Source organism: Telopea speciosissima, chromosome 1 (assembly GCF_018873765.1).
Source record: "Telopea speciosissima isolate NSW1024214 ecotype Mountain lineage chromosome 1, Tspe_v1, whole genome shotgun sequence".
Lineage (NCBI taxonomy): Eukaryota > Viridiplantae > Streptophyta > Magnoliopsida > Proteales > Proteaceae > Telopea > Telopea speciosissima.
This window is the reverse complement of record NC_057916.1, coordinates 38,965,349-38,986,851: the sequence shown is the minus strand read 5'-3', so window position 1 is coordinate 38,986,851 and position 21,503 is coordinate 38,965,349. Positions and strand designations below refer to the sequence as shown.

At 37.2% G+C, this 21,503-nt stretch overlaps 1 pseudogene; it reads left to right on the top strand.

Annotated features, from left to right (window-relative positions):
- Positions 1–11,759: 11,759 nt before the first annotated feature.
- LOC122643709 lies at positions 11,760–19,548 on the top strand (annotated as a pseudogene).
- The last annotated feature ends 1,955 nt before the right edge of the window (positions 19,549–21,503 follow it).

The following is a 21,503-nucleotide window of genomic DNA, read 5'->3' as shown; positions in this document are numbered from 1 at the left end:
CCATTAAGCCCTCTTGATCCATTTAACTTAAAGTACCCATTTAACTTGGATCGACCCATTCAACCTATTTGACGCATTTGATTTGTGGGATCAAAAATAGATTTTGTTCTATTTCTTGCCCAACCAATTGGACCCATCCTTATTGGGTTCTTTTCTAATTAAAATCAATGGGTCAACCCATTTAGCTCTTGACCCATTTAACTTAAAGGACCCAAGACCCATTTTCTATAAATAAGACAAAAGGCGGGGAGAAGCATTCATTCTCATTACTTCTCCCATCTAACCTAAATCGTGGAAGAGAGAAAGAGGAGAGGAAGGAGAAAGAAGAAAGAAGGAAGGAGAAAAAGAGGAAGAAGGGTGGAGAATCTTGGTTGGAGGCTTGAAGATCTCACTTCTTGAAGCCCTCATCGTAGAGTACCACTTTCTTGGGGTAGGTAAGCCATTAAATCCCACTTCACTTCTTCTATTTTTGGGTTTTAAGGTTTGAAAAAATGGGAGAGACTTGACCTAGGGTTCTCTTGGAACCCAATGAATCGATGAAACCTCTAAACCTAGACTATGGTGAAGTTATTTCACTCTATTACAAGCTCTAAGCCTAAGCAATCTCTTTCTATTTGAGAAATTTATGATTTCTACCCTATTATGTCCAAAATTAGGTTTTCTTTGCTTTTCCTCTTAAATCCTTGGGATTACATGTACCTAATGAGGTCTTAGAACCCTATTGGACCTAGAAGGAAGCTTTCTTGAGGCCTCCTTACCTTTAAACCCCTTGGGAAAGGAACCCCTGGTGAGAAACCTTTCAATTTTTGATTCTGTAGGTATGTGATTTTACATGCGGTTTCAAGACCTACGAGAAATCACTTGTGCAACCGCACCTGGCAGAGACATTCCTGAGCCCCTGGTTTTCTAGGATTTACCTGTGGTTTTAGAAATTGGGCATGAGACCACTCCTGCAACCACTCTACTTCTGAAACCTTGTACTTAAAGTGATTATGGGAGACCTTTTGGGGATCCGTCCCTTTACTTAATTAACCCTGTTTTCACTCTTTATTTAGGTTTAAAGTTTTCATCTTATGACGTGTTACTTGATTTCGACGACAACTCATAATATCGGAACATAACTTATAAGTGAGTGGGTTTGGTTGTTTGGACTTGATATTATTATTGCATTGTATATTATATCATCATTATAAATTATTAAGCATGCTTGCGCATATTGCATACTTTTATATATGATTGTTTTGATGTTGATTAGAGATGCTTTACTTTGATGGGTCTCGGTGCCAGTGGGTGCCGGTGTCGGAACCCCGGATACTATATACATTTATGAAGTAATTATGTTGAATGTCATGTTGAACTATATGCGCCGTGCCGTGCTGGTAACCAGACACTAAATCGGATGAAAAGTTGATGCGCCCGAATTACCTCTCGGGACGATAGGAATTGCATGTAGTATATCTATGGCTAGGACTTGCACCCTTATGCTACGACCCTTACCAACAGGGGTTTAGGTGTTGGGTAATCAGTACACCGGATTCTGTGGAGGTGGGAGAGGCCAGTCATGGTAGTATTGGTTATCAGGGGTCTGCCACTGAGTGGTCTTAGAGGCTTCGATCGACGTAGGTCCCAGGTGACAATTGAGGTTTCATTGTGGCGATAAGTTAAGTGACCCACAATGTCTCCCGAGTTGTCACAGTAGCATATACCTCTGACTTAGTTGTGTGATAAGTGGAAAAATGGAATTAACATGTGCATGCATCATTGGACTATGTGAATTGTGTGTTTGTGCATCCCCATCCCCTCACTGGCTCAGTGGAGCTAACCCCCTCGTGTACACATTTTTTTTTAGATTATAATGCAGGTACAGAGGAGCCAGAAGCTGTGTTTGAGGAATATGGCGACGGGTGTCCTTGTGACGATTGTGCCTACGGGCCGTGAGAATTCTAGGGACTTGTTCCCCTTTTGTTTATTTTAGGGCGTAGGTCCATGTATAAACATTTACTATTATACCCTTGTTGATAGTTATTAGATGGTAATGGATAATGGATTAATTATAATATTTATCATCTAAGCTTTGATCATCTTGTAACTATTTGATTTTATACGCTTCCGCAAAACTATTGATATTTTGGAATGTAATATTTCCATTTTCGCACTCTGATATTATATTATTTTAATATTGGTTATGACTGTGCGTTGGGACACTATGTCAGTGATCCTGGCAGCTTAGTAGGATGACATATGTCGTCCTAGTCACCCCTTGTATTGTATTTTATTCCTTGTTGGGATGGGGGCGTGATAGAGTGGTATCAGAGCAATGATGCTCTGCACCAACCACAGTCTCGCGGACTCTTGATTTACTCTTCACAATTAGGTTCTAAACTAAAAATCTTCAAGAATATAAATGATTGTGTGCAGAGATAGGAGAAGACTGATTGTGGTGAAACAAGAACTTAGAAGATAATAGGCAACATGAAACTTAGGACTTGAACCATAGGCTGTTAAGCTACAACTATGTAATTGCTTGGTGCAGTCTTGAGTAAGTCATAAATGGGCAATTATATGTTAGAATTCATAAACAATAATGAATCAATCATAACCGAGCATAAACATCAACAATGATTTAAACAAGAGAGAATTAAACAAATACATAGAGATACATATAAGATTAATTACAAATATCCAATTGTTCCAAATCTTCTTGGGAGGCAATCATATCCTTTCTATTTCAACATTCATGATTTCATCTATTCCAACAAAAACATATGACTCCATCTTGCTCAATCAAAAGATACCAATCTAAACACCATAATTGTTCTAGATTCTCTGTTTGGACATAATTGTGCCTTTCCCAACTCAGAATGCAAGATCTCATTTGTTCCAACTCAAACATTTGATTCTGTTAATCTTAGATTAAATATACAAGTCCACCATTTCTAAGAGTTTCCAGTTGTTCATCCTAAGACAAGAACTAGAAGAACTGATCCGGGATAACTTCAATTTGTTGAGAGAAAGTTGGAATAGTCATTTGCACCACTGCCACCACCGCGACTAAGAAAGGTGTTGATGTCATCTACCCCACTCTTGATACCCTCTAGGCATCGAGTCTGGTCTGAGAGTTACTTTGTGACCTCATCGAAGCCATCCACCACTCGTAGATTCAGCCGCCTTATGGTCGTCAGAATGTCACTACCTCTCGCTTAATGAAGGAGTAGGGATTCTTTCCCGGTGAGCAATAGGTCTTCGCTTCTCCAATAGACACATTAAGAATCTCTGCTAACTGGGCTATTGTGAAGGCTATAGGGACCCCTTGACATATGAAACAACCCGATAATTTTGTGTGCCCGGGTTCTTGGTGTCCAGATTTGCACAGAAATATCGGATGAGTTTTGGGTAATATGGTTCAGGGAGGTTGAGAATGTTGGTCCACCCAATGCCTCGAATCTCTGTTCTACCTTGTATGCTTTGAGATCATCCAACACTACATTCCGCCCCTTCCACTATATTTTTGAAGCGGAAGTAGTCTTGGTAAAGCTCTTGGTCCTCTATCTTTTGAAACCATAGTGGATTTAAGACAGTTGGTGAAATTTGTTCAACGCATGCACGTCGTGTTCTTGGGGCCATTGATTGTTTTAACCTGCAGCCAAGAGTCAAATAGATAGCAAATTAGTACATTGAATGTTAAAGCCTAAGTAGGATGATCAATGTAAATCTATGAGGTTTAAAACCTAGCCTTTGATTCTTTTCCCAAGGTAATTAAGTTACAGTAGGATTCTTAGGCTAGAAAATTCTGATTTTATCCAATTGTGATCTAAGAAGTTGGGGAAAAAATGAAAAACATGGCCATTATGTGAATGCAATGACAAATAATGAAGATTCATAGTCATAATATGCCTAGAAAGTAATGATTTATGCAAAACAGTGAGTTCAAACAAAATATGGACTTATTTGATCTTGAAACATGCTATAAACTTTAAAGAAAATTTTTAAATTTTGTAGTTGGGAGATTGAATCATAAGAAATAAGTAAATATAGTTTATGACAACTCAGGGAATATAAGCTAAGCCCTATCTAGTAAGACCGAATCAAATATGGCAAAAGAGAAGAGGAAAATTTGATTAGGTTTTGGTTTTTCCAAAATCCAACCCAAATCCTTGGATTAGATGCCATAGTTGTGTGCAAGCCCATATATAGGTTGCTTATGGTGAGAAAATGATTAAGATTAGGTTACAAACAACCTATTAGGCAAAAAGGAAGCAAAAACCCCAAGTTTCCAAAACCTGAATCGTGTTTTGGGGTTTCTCCAAGAGAAATAAATCGATGGGAGAGAGAGGTCTTACCTACATGCGATTGGATGTTGTTGAGGAGTAATTTGGAGCACTAAAATCCACCAAGGAGTGAGGAGAGAGCAAGTACGATCGTAGTTGGGGTTTCTCCAGAGCTTTAGAGTTGTGTTTTGAAAAGAGGAAAATGAGCCTTTAAATCGCAAGCTTTAAATTTACAGAAAAAGGCCCTACGATTTTACATACGGTTTCAGCCTGGGTACAAATCACCTCAAAATCCACGCTTAACCTAGGCTATTATTATGGTTTCAGTCTCAGGCGGATTTACATGCGGTTTCATATTTGAGTAAAATCAGGCATAAAATCGCCCAAGCCAGAAAGGGTTTTCTTGCCCTGTCTTGATGAACCAACCTATGTTAGGCTTTTATTTCCTTCGTCTGTTGTTTCCCTCGCCCCCCTTGTGACCTATCTTACCTCGATAATTTAAGCTTTATGCTTGACAAATAAAAGTATAGAAGTGAAATGTCTACAAGATGTGGAAATTGTATTGTGACAAGAGCATATAAGGGAAATGAGACATGATAACCATAGGAAGATGTTTGGAGTGAAGAGAAATGAATAAGATTAATACACATGTACAATCCATGTGAGATCCCTAATGTATGGATGTGAATAATGAGATCAATATGACAACATGTGCTTTTGACTACTTTACATCCCAACCAATACTAAACAAGCAAGTTATTGGATGAAAATACCCCAACAAGAGACAAGAATAATTTATCTGAGGAAAAAAGGAAAGATTCAAGGATTTTATCAATAATTATGTATACAAGAGAATATGCTTGAAGATAAGACAATGGGATAATGTTCTACGAGATTTTATGGCATGCAAAGGAATTAAACTTAAACTTGAAGAGTTTCCCCAAAATATTATGAATTGAGGATTTTACCACAACCAAAACCTAGACATAATCCAAGTAAAATTCAACTAGGCATGACAAACATAGCAACAATCTCTAAAATACTTGCAAAGACTTGAAAATTTATAAAAGATGCAATAATCAAACAAGGATCCAACAACTTAGTGCTATCGATCAAATAGGGCTTGATTTATACCCAAAAACCCTAGTTCCAATCGATTTGGTATGGATTTGGTGTACATGGCTATGGGATTACAAGCAAAATCAAGACATGATCATACCTTGAAATGATTCATCCCAAATCCAAGAAAAGAGGAAGTAGAAATGGGAAGAAAGCCATATCTTGAATAACTGAGAGTTGAACCTTGAGGCTTGAGATTACAAGAAAAATCACCCAAGGGAAGCTTGAAAGGAAGTCCCTGTAGAGCTTTTTCTCTCTACGATTATGTCCCTTTCTTTGGAACCAAAAGTGAGTTTTAAAACTTGTGGCTCTGTTTTGTTAAAATTCTACGAACAGACGAACGAGCGAATCCACTTATCGTGACTCCGCTCGTGAATCCGCTCCGCATAAAACTTAAAATTATCATTTTAAAACTGTGCGGATCAATGAACGGATCCACACTCATGCGTCCGTCCGTAGATTCGTTTGACTTAAACCCTCTCGACCATTGAGACTTTTGAGATCGGATGAACGAACAGATTTGCATTCCACATCCGCCCGTTAGTCCGCTCTCCCTATTTTCGGGGAGGAGCCACGAACGGACCCAGAGTGCTGACGCCGCTCGTGAGTCCGCCCGATTTCTTTTAAGATTTTGAGCTTGTTTTGGAGACCTTTGACCACACTTATATGTAATGATTATGTGCCTATACCTTAGATCGGACACCCCTATTGTGTGACTCATTTGTGTGGACCACTTGAGTCTGGTTAATACCTTGAAATTGAAAGGGATTAGGACTTATACCCGATCAGGCCAGCTAATTAGAATGGTAGGCATTGGTGACCATTGTGACTCCCCTCTTACATAAAAGGAGAAGAGTTACCCTTGAGGATGAAGACCTTAGATCTTGTGAATTTAAAGACCCGAACCTTATGGATAGGGAAACCTAAACTTATGCGGGTAGAGACCCTTAATGGGGTGCGTAGAATCGAAACCTATGGGTAGGTATTAGGAAAGAAAAGTAATAGGCTGGTTTGGGCTGTTTATTTGGGTAAGCCATGAAGATCACGTGTATTTGGAAGTCATTCATAACACCTCAAACTAGTGACGATTCTATTTGAACTTTACTTGGTTTATCCAAACCTTGTTTAGACTCAAAGAGAAAGTCTTACACCGTGATTTGACTTTTCAAAAAAGGACTTAGCGAACCGTACCTGAGAACTTCTTGTTCTTGTGGATTGATCTAGATGACAGATATGTCCATAGGGATATGAATGTAATTATTGAATCTATGCCTACATATTGGTGTGATAAATATATATAGATATCCCTTAGAACCTTGGACTTGTGTGACTACAGTGATTCTCTGGTACTACAAGTATGACCTTACCTCGACCTTGCTGTGTAACTAGTTGGTGCCCTGACCTTGGTTGACCAAACCTTAGGATAATGAATAATGAATTTAATGATCAGGGTAGGTTAAATTATTGAGACCTGCTTGAAAAGTTGACTTGGACCAAAACTAATAAAGGTTGTTGGTTCTCGAAGGATGACTGATGTGGACTCTTCTCTGTGGGATAACTATATAGTAGGTTTAAAGGTTATGAAAGCGAAAACTGAAGGATGTAACAAGACCTTCTCCAACGACAGATATGAATGGGGTAATGGATCACCAAATGCGTTCCCTCCGTATTAGGAGTGAATAATAGGAGATTCCAACAATATTCTAAATCATTCTAGAGTTGGGTTAGGTAATGAGATAACCTGAAGTGAAAGCATTCAGCATGTGAACCCTATGTTGGAGACTGGACAGGTTAAATCCTGTAACCCAAGAATGACTAGAGTAGTGAAGGCTAGAGTAGTATCACCTGATCTGGAAGATTTAGGGAACCTTTGTTCCTTGAGACTTAACTTAATAATTGGAACCCTGCTTTCCTAGGGTTATTGTGAACCACACCCCTGTGGTAATATGACCCTGTAAGGAAAAGAGAATTGTGGAACCTGACTTGTTGTGACATGTATACACTGCCTCATCTTGACCCGACCTTTGACTTAGTTCAAGATGTGAGTGACTTGGGATGTTGTTATCCAACAACCCTTATCACTTGAGACCCTAGCTACCTCAAATTTCGGGGCTGAAATTTCTTGTAAGGTGGGGAGGATGTTACACTCGCACCCGGGATCATAATTAATTATTATTTCTTTCCTACGACATGTAGTTATCACTGCCACGTATGCTGGTGAGCTGTTCTCACTGGTGGTCAAACCCAGCTACAAAATTATTGACCACAGTACGGATTTGCCTGTGGAGAAAACTATTCAGGGTTATATGGGACAAACCATGGTAAGAAAATAGTAAGTTCTAACCCTTAATTTTATTTATTTATCCTTTTCCTCGATGCCCTCGAAGTGCGGGTCAAGGTTTGGACCACCTGGGCTATTTTAATTGAGTTGAGAAAATTTTATTAATGGGTCCCACTTGTCTTGGGGAAACATGTAAAAAGCAATTATACCCAGATTATGTGAGCTTATCTTTTAATTAGGTTCTTTCCTAATTATAACTAGCTGTGGGCAGGCCCATTAGCTTAAGAGGCCCATTAGACTTAAATAACAATTTAACCTAAGGGTCCATCTAACTCTATTTGACCCAAGAATGGGTATTCATTTCTCTTACCCAAATAGAACTAATGGGTCAACCCATTAAGGCTTCTTGACCCATTTAACTTAAAGTACCCATTTAACTTGGGTGACCCATTTAACTTGGATCGACCCATTCAACCTATTTGACCCATTTGACTTGTGGGATAAAAAATGGGTTTTGTTCTATTTCTTGCACAACCAATTGGACCCATCCTTATTGGATTCTTTTCTAATTAAAACTAATGGGTCGACCCATTTAGCTCTTGACCCATTTAACTTAAAGGACCCAAGGCCCATTTTCTATAAATAAGACAAAAAGCGGGGAGAAGCATTCATTCTCATTACTTCTCCCATCTAACCTAAATCGTGGAAGAGAGAAAGAGGAGAGGAAGGAGAAAGAAGAAAGAAGGAAGGAGAAAAGGAGGAAGAAGGGTGGAGAGTCTTGGTTGGAGGTTTGAAGATCTCACTTCTTGAAACCCTCAACATGGAGCACCACTTCCTTGGGGTAGGTAAGTCATTAAATCCTACTTCACTTCTTCTATTTTTAGGTTTTAAGGTTTGGAAAAATGGGAGAGACTTGACCTAGGGTTCTCTTGGAACCCAAGAAATCGATGGAACCTCTAAACCTAGACTATGGTGGAGTTATTTCACTCCATTACAAGCTCTGAGCCTAAGCAATCTCTTTCCATTTGAGAAATTTAGGGTTTCTATCCTATTATGTCCTAAATTAGGTTCTCTTTGCTTTCCCTCTTAAATCCTTGGGATTACATGGACCTAATGAGGTCTTAGAACCCTATTGGACCTAGAAGGAAGCTTTCTTGAAGCCTCCTTACCTTTAAACCCCTTGGGAAAGGAACCCCTGGTGAGAAACCTTTCAATTTTTGATTCTGCAGGTATGTGATTTTACATGCAGTTTTAAGACCTATGAGAAACCACTTGTGCAACCGCACCTGGCAGAGACATTCCTGAGCCCTTGATTTTCTAGGATTTACCAGTGGTTTCAGAAATTGGGCATGAGACCACTTCTGCAACCACTCTACTTCTGAAACCTTGTACTTAAAGTGATTATGGGAGACCTTTTGGGGATCCGTCCCTTTACTTAATTAACCCTGTTTTCACTATTTATTTAGGTTTAAAGTTTTCATCTTGTGACGTGTTACTTGATTTCGGCGACAACCCATAACATCGGAATATAACTTATAAGTGAGTGGGTTTGGTTGTTTGGGCTTGATATTATTATTACATTGTATATTATGTCATCATTATAAATTATTAAGCATGCTTGCGCATATTGCATACTTTTATATATGATTGTTATGATGTTGATTAGAGAAGCTTTACTTTGATGGGTCTCGGTGCCAGTGGGTGTCAGTGCCGAAACCCCGGATACTATATACATTTATGAAGTAATTATATTGAATGTCATGTTGAACTGTATGCACCGTGCCATGCTGGTAACCGGGCACTAAACCAGATGAAAAGTTGATGCACCCGGATTACCTCTTGGGACGATAGGAATTGCATGTAGTATATCTATGGCTAGGACTTACACCCTTATGCTACGACCCTTACCAACAGGGGTTTAGGTGTTGGGTAATCAGTACACCGGATTCTGTGGAGGTGGGAGAGGTCAGTCATAGTAGTATTGGTTATCAGGGGTCTGCCACTGAGTGGTCTTGGAGGCTTCGATCGACGTAGGTCCCAGGTGACAATTGAGGTTTCATTGTGGCGATAAGTTAAGTGACCCATAGTGTCTCCTGAGTTGTTACAGTAGCATATACCTCTGACTTAGTTGTGTGATAGGTGAAAAAATAGAATTAACATGTGCATGCATCATTGGACTATGTGAATTGTGTGTTTGTGCATCCTGATCCCCTCACTGGCTCAGTGGAGCTAACCCCCTCGTGTACATATTTTTTTTTAGATTATGATGCAGGTACGGAGGAGCCGAAAGCTGTGCTTGAGGAACATAGAGACGGGTGTCCTTGTGACGATTGTGCCTACAGGCCGTGAGAATTCTAGGGACTTGTTCCCCTTTTGTTTATTTTAGGGCGTAGGCCCATGTATAAACATTTACTGTTATACCCTTGTTGATAGTTATTAGATGGTAATGGATAATGGATTAATTACAGTATTTATCATCTAGGCTTTGATCATCTTGTAACTATTTGATTTTATACGCTTCCGCAAAACTATTGATCTTTTGGAATGTAATATTCTCATTTTCGCACTTTAATATTATATTATTTTAATATTGATTATGACTGTGCATTGGGACACTGTGTCAGTGATCCTGGCAGCTTAGTAGGATGACACGCGTCATCTTAGTCACCCCTTGTATTGTATTTTATTCCTTATTGGGATGGGGGCGTGACAAAACTACTTCCCAAAAATTTACTACAAGTAGCATGTTTAAATTTTGTTTTGGGAAAGGCAATGGCACCCGGCCACGTAGCATAAGCCACCCTCAACAGGGATGCGTAAAATGATCGTTGCATCCCTTGGTAATTTTCAAGATTTTATTTAACACCCAAAGTTTTTTATTGATTCGTGGATTTTAAGGAAAAAAAAAAACAAATTAATTTTTTCTAAAATACTTAACATTAGGGGTGTAAGTTTGGCCCAATCGGCCCGAGTCTGCCCTGAGCCTGACTAGGGTCTGGGCTGGTTTTTTCAACCTTGAGGGCAGATTAGGGTTGAAATTTTTTGGCATGGGGTCAGGATCGGGTTGGGCCAGGGTTGAGGTCTTGGGCTAAGCCTAGCCCGACCCGGCTCTGTGTTAGGTTATGCTTTATAATTTATTGGTTACATTTTGTAATTTTTATTTAGTATCTAATTATCTATGGTTTAACAAAAAAAAAAAAAAAGAGCTAACTATCTATTGAACAAAAGTATTTAAAATTTTAAGATTGGGTTAAGTTTTTTAACCCAAAGAAAAGTGGGTCCTGATAAGCTTACGAGAGAGGAACATAGAGATAGCGAGAGAGAAAGACAGAGAGAGCAAGAGAGCAAGAGACCGAGAGAGAAAGATAGACAAAGTCAGGAGAGATAGAAGGTACCTGATAACCTTACGGATCTACCAAAGCTTTCCGTCGTTAGGTTTTCTTCTCAAACCCTTTGAAGAGGACGGCCTTGTGAGAGAGTTGGAAGAATGGTTAGGTATAGATTTCTATTTTATCGAGAACAAGTTTGCAAATTTGTGCTGAGAAACGACAAACATGTTCTGTCAAAAGTCTTCTAGGGAGCATAAATTTTGATTTATGTTTCAAAAAGTCACAAAAAACACTTCGTTATCAAGCGGTTTTTGGGTGTTTTTTCGTTTCTCAGAATGGAAAAACACCAGAAACTGTTTCTGGTAAGGTTATCAAGTGGGCACGTGGTTCTTGCATCAATGCCCCAGCCAATGAGAGTGTGTATGCAAGCATCAAATCAACAAAAACGTACTAGCCAATGAGAGTGTGTAAGTAGGCATCAAATCAAGAACGGTGCAATGGTCATTTTGAAAGCCCCTGTGTACCGGACAAAGAACATTTTTCTTTCTTTTTCGTTTTTTAGTGGGAACATATAAAACTGTCATGCCTGACGTAGCAAATCTTGAAATAACAAACATAATAGTGAGTGAGTACTAGAATAGTTGCAGAGTGAAAATGGCGGAAGAAGCGAGTACTGAAGGAGAGAAAAATGTCAATGTGGACGATCGGTGTTCATCACTCGAGAGAATGACTGCTACTGTTACTGAAGGTAGAAGAAGGTTTATGGACGATCGGTGGTCACTCAATGGAATGACTGCTCTTGTTACTGAAGGAGCCAATAATAGGATCGGGTTCGTATTCTTTCTCCTTTTTCATTATCTTTTTCTCTTCTTTTACAGATAAAGAAAGAACCCAACCAAAAGAAAAAGAAAAAGAAAATTTCTATTGTTTTTAGGTTTTGAATGGAAAATGCCTATGAGACTTAAAAATGTAACTAAGGAAAAATGTTTCGTGATATCTGTCTGTGTGTCGCAGGTGTGCCATTATTGAGGAATTAGCTCAACTAGGGGCGGTCGTGCATACTTGTTCTCGAAACGAGGTTAAACTCAACGACTTCTTGCGTGTCTGGGAAAGAAAGGGTTTCCATGTTACTGGGTCGATTATCGATACTTCGTCTAGTCCTCAACGAGAGAAACTCATGAAGACTGTCTCCTTTGTTTTCAATGGCAAGCTCAATTTCCTTGTAAGTTTTGTTTTCTCTCCGTTTTCTTTCTTCTTTGGGTACTTCGGGCCTTCAATTGGAAAGAGATTGTCCGCATAAAGCACTTGTCAATGCTTATAGCCTTATACATTAAGAAACATTCTCTCCAATTGCCCTGTTTTTTGGACTTCTGCATAGACTTGATTCAAATTTGACTAATTTTTAAATAGATTTTTTCTTTTTGGATTTTGAGGTGGGGGGATGTTGGTTAGTGTTGATTGATGTTCTCCGCAATAAGCAAATAATTTCATCTTTATGTTTTCAAGATTTTAGGGTTGGTCAGTGTTGGTTGATGTTCTCCGCTATAAGCAAATAATTGTATCTTTAAGATTTCAAGATTTTAGTGTTGGTCAGTGTTGGTTGATGTTCTCCGCAGTAAGCAAATAATTGTATCTTTAAGTTTTCAAGATTTTAACCAGTATGTGTTTAATACTGTCTAAATGATCTCAACTCAACTCAAACCCAACTAAGTCTTACACAAGTGTTACATCCAGTGATGATATGATTTTGTTTCATTCTTAAAGAAAGAACAATCTACTTTGTGACCTATGGTTCTTGTGGTGAAGGATTTTTTTACCATGTGGCAGTATTTAAGAAACACAAACAACCTGCCTTTTTGTAGATATTGGATACTTGGTAAACATGATCCATGACTTTGATGATGTTTGTTCAAGCATGGTGATGTTTCTGTTTTTCCTTCCTTTTCACTTTTGAACAAGTTAAAGAATTTTATTAAAATTGAGATAGCCCAATCAAAAAGTGTGAATGTAACAAAAAATGATGCAAAGTCCCAGAAAACTTTATGAGAAGGAACCATGCACCTGAAAAATCAACTTGTGAGTTGACAATAGAGTTCGATCACATATTGAAACGACCAGCTGAAAGGTCTCATATGTTCCAGAAGAAAGAGTTCATTTTCGCATTAGTCCTATAGACTGGTTTGGATAATTATGTGGCACCCTCCGCTCAATTCATATTGAGCTAACATGAGGGCATGATGTTCCCTAACTTCTTATGCATCACCAAGTTAATCTCAAAACTTTATGAAACCCACCAGCTTTAGCCACTTGGGGAAATAAAGTTGCTATTTATTTGTTTTGTTATTTCTTAAGAACAAGAATCCATAATAAGCTTTTCTCTGGACTTCTGCCTAGTACCGATTGAATACTCGCAAGTGATCATCTAAGAACCAAAGGGATGATTCTTATTAAAGGTTTATAACCATATTCTTAAATCCTAATGTTTAAAAATTGGTCTGGAGTGTCACACCCCCAGAACGACTAGACCTAGTGGGGTCCATGACACTGGATTTAACTGGGGATGGAACAATTTAAACTTAAACATCGACACTTAATACATTCTGTGCATAGATCATAAACTTTTCTGGAGACTAAATCATTACAGTTATCAATTCAAAAGATCCATGATACAATATCCATCAGAGATTTAGCGGAAACCTCCAAGTTTAGGGCATTGAAATTAAAATCGATAACCCTACATACTTCAATACCAGTCCATTAGGTAGTAACACTATTGGCATCTATCCTTGTTAAATACAGTCACCCTTTAAATCATTCTTTTAAAAAACATTCATCAAGATAACAGTTTAAACATTTAGAATATTGACCTTAAATAAACTTTATGAATATAAAGGTCTTCATCAGTCAGAGTGGTCTTGCTCAACCACTATACCCTTTCCTTTCAACTTTAGCTCATTGCTCTATAAAAACTATTCAACAATAATAGAACGAGCTTGAAAGCCCAGTGAGCAAGATAAACAATCATACATAACTATACATATATATAATGCATAACCATTCCTAAGGCAACATGCATCTTATACCATTTCTATCATTTCTTTAATCATTCATAAGTTACCCAATTCCCTTTTTTTCTAACGTTAGCCTTAACATACATTTGGATATGTTATTCTTTTGTGTCGAGTCGTGCCTCAGTAGTAGTCTCGACACCTTTCATTGTCTTTATGTCGAGTCATGTATTGGCCTTAGCCTCAATGTCTCTTTTTCCCTTTCCGTTTAGTTATGTCTTGGTCTTAGCCTCAATGACTCTATGACACCATTTCTTATTGACTTAGGGCTTCATTTAACTTTCTTTCGTTATCCTTGAACATTCATGGTACAGTAAAGTACCAATCCATAAACCATTCATAATATCATGATTTATATATGATACATAAGATACCTAACATAGTTGTATATACAATTTAGGTACATAACTTTCATTCCATTCCATTTCATTGACCATTCATTGAGTACTAAAAGTACCATTCCATTACTATCCTTAACATTACCATGAACATGTACATGATACATAGGGAGCATATCATAATTGCATGTACAATAAGAGTACATATATTCATTCTTTTTCTTAGTTCATTCATAGTCCTATGTACTCATGTATCCATTCTATCATTCGCATCATATTATATGTGTGTGATAAACATTATATTATCATCATCATAACTTTGCCTTAAGCTTTTCACTTAAAAACAATCTATTATACATTCTTATCATTCTTGCCATTTACCATACCTTTGATGCTTAATTAGCATCTCCTATCACATTGAGCCATCATACTTACATTCTACCATGCATCTTTTATTATCTAACCCAATCCATTCTTAATATCATAAGCATATACATGATACATAGGAACCTATCATATTTATATGCAGAATATAGGTGCATTAACTTCTTTCTATTCTTTTGTCTATTCTTAGTTCTATGTAATTATGCACTCCTTCATCAATTTGTATCATAGTAAACATAGGGGAATAAACATGGTATTTTCATGTCAAAACCTTGCATTTACATTCTCAGTCATATTCCTGCATACATACTTTCTAGTCATTTCCATTTCAATCTCTTTAAAAAATACCATATAATCATGTCATTGTATTGTATTGAGTATACATATTCATATACCATTAGGCATTCTTTACATCAATCATGTATACGTAGTCTATAACTAACATAATGCATATCATTCTTTCACATGGAGCTTACATACTTACTTAAAATTATACATTCCTTACATCTTTTATGTATACATAGTACATGATACTAGCATATAGCATGACATCCATTCATTGAAATCATTCATCAAACATGCATAGCTTAACAGCTACATGAACTAACATAAGTGAGTATCGTTACTCACCTTTCATCGTTTCCTGGATTTTTAACTTTGAACCGATCTTCGGGAGGCCCTAAGGGTCATAAAAACAACCCATTTTATGTCATTTTTTTTTGTGTCCAAGGACTGACCAAATTATAGAACCATACCATATAAATTTTTTTTCAAAAATCAAAATTTTATTTTTCGGGACCATTCTGTCCAGGGGAAAATACAGCAAGACATGGGATAACTTCATGGGGATTTTTGACTCCCTTCCGAGCAGATTTTGGAAAAATCCTATTTCACAAAACATGAAGTTACAGAAATCTTCTTTCACCAGAAATAAGAATCACTCAATTCTGATCTAAACTGAGTGAGATATAGCATATTTACTATACATAGGTGAATCTGTTCGAAAATAAAATACAGCAAGAAATCCGAAATTTGGGGAACATCAGTAACACTCTAATTTTTCTTGGGGATCTTGGTTCTAAGCTTTCATACAAGGTTTCCAAAATTAAATACCATCAAAATAAGACTTCAAAACCTCTTAAAATCTTTTTTGAACAATGAATTTGATCAATTTGAGGACAAAAAGTAACTTTCCTTTCACTTGAATGAAAAATCTCCACCAAATTCCATGAGTTCTTCACTAGGACCTTCAATCAAACCTTGCAATCGTTCAAATCCTTCAATAATCTAACCATAAAACATCCTAATTAGATGTTTAAGCCCATCAATTTGATTGATTCATCAATAAAACACAAGGTTCCTTACCTCAAAATTCATAGCATGAACTTCCCTCTTCAAAACAAGCCTTAATCCTCTAATTTCATCAAATTGATCTTCAAATCTTCATTCCCAAACTATTTCCCCTCTTTTCCCTTCTTTCTCTTCTTTCTCTTCTCCCTTAAGCTAAGGAAATCTTTTCTTAGAATGACTCTTTCTTAACTCTATCTCACTTGAAATCTCACTTATGCCCCTCCATTGTCGTCCTCTTTCCTACTTTACCTCCACATTAATTTACATCTTACTTGAAGTCTCCTTTATATCCTTCCATTATCTTCTTCTTTTCTATTATATCTCCTCATTAATTTATATCTTACTTGAAATCTTCCTTTTGCCCTCACTTAACTCTTCTTTTTCTTTTGTAATTTTTCCATTAAACCTTCACTTAAACTCTTCTTTTTCTTTTTGTTCACAACTTATAGTGAATTAGTATTTGAAAATTTTCTAGTGAGTTCCTATAATGTCCTTGTTTTCCTATTTCATTGAACCAAAAAGTAACTCACAAGAACCAACATGAACCAAATAGTAAACCGTGAATCAAATAGTAAACCAAACATATATTTCATACACTTTAAACCATAGTCTATAATTATAAACCATAGTATATAAAAATTTATCACAGTGTAAAAAATCAATACAAAGTCTATGTACATCGTTTAAGGGTTATAAAATTACATAAATACCCTTACATGGCTATACATGACCAGCAATCATACGCAAGCTCATAATTCATTTTAAAACATGCAAAAATCATAAATACATGTAAACTTACCATAAATTGGCAATATCAAACATGAAAATTGATTCCCTTCCATCCAGTCCAATCATTCCATAAATTCAAAAATAAACAATGTTAAAAGACAATTCTTGGGTCGGGGTATTAAATGGAGACTGAACCATCTTGATCTGATGGTTAGTGATTCAACAGTCCAACTGACTAGACCAAACAGTCTTGACTATTTATGGTAGCTTGTGTTCTATTTGTCCGGAAGTTCTATCATAGTTTTGGGTTAAGGTTTATATTTTTTGTGAGACTCAAATTTCAGTGTCTGTCAAACAGAATGTTTTCACATTTTTGTTTTGTAGGGCCATTGATATGGTTTACTGTTCAAATCATTGGAACTCTCTCTCTCTCTCTCTCTCTCTCTCTCTCTCTAGCCTCTTTCTTTTGATGAATAAAGGTACTAATGCTTGTTTATCTTCTCTCTAGATAATCAATTCTGGTATAAGTATAGCAAAACCAACCATTGACTACACTACGGAAGAATATTCAGCCCTGATGGCTTCCAACTTTGATTCTGCTTTCCATCTATGCCAACTTGCACATCCTCTTTTGAAATCATCAGGAGTGGGAAGCATTGTATTCATCTCCTCCGTTTCTGGTGTTGTGGAAGTTGGTATTGGCAGTATTTATGCAGTAAACATGGGTAATACACCTAAACCAATGCTATCTATTATCATCTATGAGAATTTGACAGTTGGAAAATTATAGTGTTTGATTTGAAAATTGTGAGATGATCTATTTGTTTTTTTCCAGGAGCAATTCATCAACTTACGAAGAACTTGGCCTGTGAATGGGCAAAAGACAATATTAGGAGCAACTCTGTTGCACCTGGGCATATCAATCCATCACTTCCGGATCATGTAAAATATTCTCATTCTGCTAATGTGCAATTTTTATCTTATGATGTTTGAGACCTTAGTGTGAAAATCGGACCGGTGGTCAAACCAGAGCCATATCGTATCAAATTTTTATCGTTGAAAACCGAAATCAAACCGGTTTATTTTCATGAACCATCCATTTTTCTGAGAACCGCCCATTTCAGTTCGGTAGTTTCCATAGATAAAAAATGAACAGTGAATCACCTAACTGAAGAATTGAACCTGTAACCTACTCTACGATAAGTGAACACTTAACCATTGCACCACAGAAAATTATGTTGCTTAATTCATTTCCTTTTTTCTTGGTTCCTTTCTTTATTTTCCTCTTTTGTTCCCCTCAAAATTATGTTTTTGCGATGCACATGCGACGTCCATCCCATGTCCAAAAAAGTGTCTGCTAGATGCTGTTTGATGTAAATGCAAACTACAGAGAACTCAAAATTGTTCATCTTGTTATGATGATATGGTTTGATCAATCTCTTGGGCTTTTGGTCTTCGATTTGGTAATCAATTGGGGGCAACAGGAGAGATATCTGAAGTTCTGGCCGATTGTCCAATTACATATTTCAACATACAGTAGAGAAATAAATAATCTTTTCCAACTGTGGAAATATGAACTAGAGGAGATGATGCAAATTGTTAGATAGTGGGGGATCCTATTCTTGTACTCCAGTTGAATTTTATTTCATGGTGCCGCTTATATGTATGAAAACGTTCAACCATTTGAAACTTTTTTTGCCTCAACTTCCCCCCCCCCCTCTTTTTTTGATTGCCGGGGGGGGGGGGGGGGTGTGGTGGTTTGGAGAACCAGGGTGGAAGGGAGGAGGAAAAGCATAGTAAAACGTAAATAAAATAAATAAGAAAAAAAGCCACTTCCTCTGCCCTAAAGGACAAGACCATCACCAATCTGTATTAAAGATCAGCTGGAAATCTCGTATGCAAAATTTTCAGAGCTATTAGAATTGGAACCCAATGTAAATTTGTTTACCCCATCAGTTTTTTCTTATTCGACCATATTCTTTGCAATCTTATTTCTTCTGAAATAATGGCTTCTATTTTATATTTTTACTTTCGTCATGTTCTTAATGAATGTAATCAGTAGCAAGTAGCAACTACGACTATTAATAGGATAACTTTTAATAATCCCTGTCTTTCTTTGTTGATCAACCATAATTCGATCACACGTATTGGCCAATCTAGAATGGGTATGATAATCCTCATTCCTTCAAATTCAACCAGTATCGCTTGGATTCGACCAAGTTGGCATACATGAAATCAGCCAAATCTGATAATCTTGGAGGCGAGGTTTAAATATTGCTTGTGATCCTTCAAAATTAATGGCTGTGGTTATGAAGTTTCTTGCTTTTAAGGTCACCAAGTAAATGTACTGAGGACACCATGAACTTGGTCATTTGGCCAACTTATTGAATTCTTTGATTTGTGCTCTTTGCTTTAGAATTTTTGGCTTTTGTGCATTTGTAACCATGGGTAACTTGTTCTTAATGATGTTTTTCATTTTGCATATTTTCTTGTAGTTGGTCAGCAAAGAGCTTTTTGAAAGGCTAGTCTCTCGAACTCCTCTTCGGCGCCCTGGAGAGCCAAATGAGGTATCATCCCTAGTGGCATTCCTCTACCTACCTGCTGCCTCATACATCACTGGCCAGGTTATCTCTGTTGATGTTGGAATCGACGGTTAATGGCCTCTACCCAACTTGTGATTAGAGACTACAATCAACAATTTCACTCTCTCAACTGTGCAAATCAGTCTTTTTGCTTTACTTGCTTTGTTATCTGTCCATGGAATGTTCTGTTTCAAAATAATAATGACATCTTATAAATAAGTTTTTTTTTTTTTATGGGTAAGAAAATAAGTAGGTTGTTGGCAAATGTAACGTGTTTCAACCGCAAAAACTAGAACACAGAACTTGTTTTGCTTTTTGCAATTTGTACAAACTGGTATGACATGAGAACTTGTTAGTCCAGCACATCATCATTCTAAAACCCGATTCTTCTCTATTTTCTCGCTACAGAAAAAAAGGGAGAAAATAACCATATACTGAAAGAACAACCAAATACAACCAATAGCCTCTCCCACCCCATCTTTATCTGGTGATCTGAAATACATAAATTAGAGAAATAATTGATTTTAGCGGGGTATACAATGAAAGAGGTAAATGAATGCAATTGGGGTAAGAAATAACCATAGCAGGTATCGGAGTAGGTTTCTATTTGGGGACACTGGAGGGTGAAATAAAGGGAGTACGTACTGAAAGCATTGTAGGTCATCAAACAACTAGGAGTGTAGGGTGCTGTCATTTGTTTTTATTGTTTGGAGATAGACATGTTTTAATCTCTTGTATGATGCATATTACTCAAAACAATTGAATTGTAATCTCTTTGTGGGATCAGCTCACAAATGGTTTCCTCTTATGCCAATTAACTCTAATCAAAGTAGGCCTAGTAGGTTATGAAATTACTTTTATAATAACTTTGAGAAAGAATGAAGTCTTAAAAATATGGATAGATGTTTAATAGGACATTGTCTTAGAGAATTGAAGATGTATCTGAACTGGAAACATTTGAATCGGTTGGATCGGGCTGGAATTGGCGGATTACTCCAAACCAATCCACTTTATTAGATTGGATGAAGAATTAACCAACTAAATAGTAAAAAAAATAAAAATGTTAAAAGAAAAAATCTCTAATACAAGCAACCCCAACCCCCACCACCATCACTGTTGCCACCGCAACACCGCTGCTAATCTTCCCCCTCCCCCCCCCCCTTCCTTCGGCCATGCACACACCTCAGAGAACCTATACCCCTTCCTCGCTTAGAATATCAAAGCTTCAGGGTCAAATGAGAAAACCAAGCAGTGTAGAAGCCAAACCCTCTTTGTCATCTCCACAAACATCCCAGAGAACGCAGACTTTGATATCCCCCAATGTTCAAGTTTGTTGAGATGTTGGGATTTATAGAGGTATAGTCCCACATTGATTACTATGGACTTGAGATGTTGGGATTTCAAATCCTTGTTTTTTTTTTTCTTTTTTAGATAAAATTTTCAAAACCTTGCTTACTATGGACTTGAGGAAGTCCTACATGATGACACGTCATCTATCAAATTCTATTTATGTTTGAAAACTTTTTACCATAAATAAATATCCAGATTTCGGACCACAACAGTGAAATATTTTTTTTTTTTGTTTTTACTCTTTTTCTCTTTTTTTTTTTCCTGTTTTTTAAAGGCTTAAACTAATAGTTGACGAAGTTAAAGACTTGTCTGATGTCTCTTTTGTCGACCTTTAATGTTTATTTATGGGTCCGGCCGGCCAGGTCTGTTCCACACTGGTTTCCAGCTAGCCCCTCCCTTTTTGAACGTTGAATGCGACACCTTGGTCCTCTTGTTGCTATCGCTAATTGGGATTAGATTTTTTTTTTTTTTGGTAAAAGGAAAAAATAGATTTATTAACGGAATAAACTCATGTCTTCTGTAACAACATCTATAGATAGACAAGGATCGGAATTGGGCCAAACAGTCCTATCCGTTACAGATTGTGCCCTCCTGGCCAAGGTATCTGCTACACAATTAGCAACCCTTGGAATAAAGGAAAAAAGACAAACATCAAGGTAAGTAACAAGATGCCGAATATCCTCAATAATAGGATAGATGGAGAGG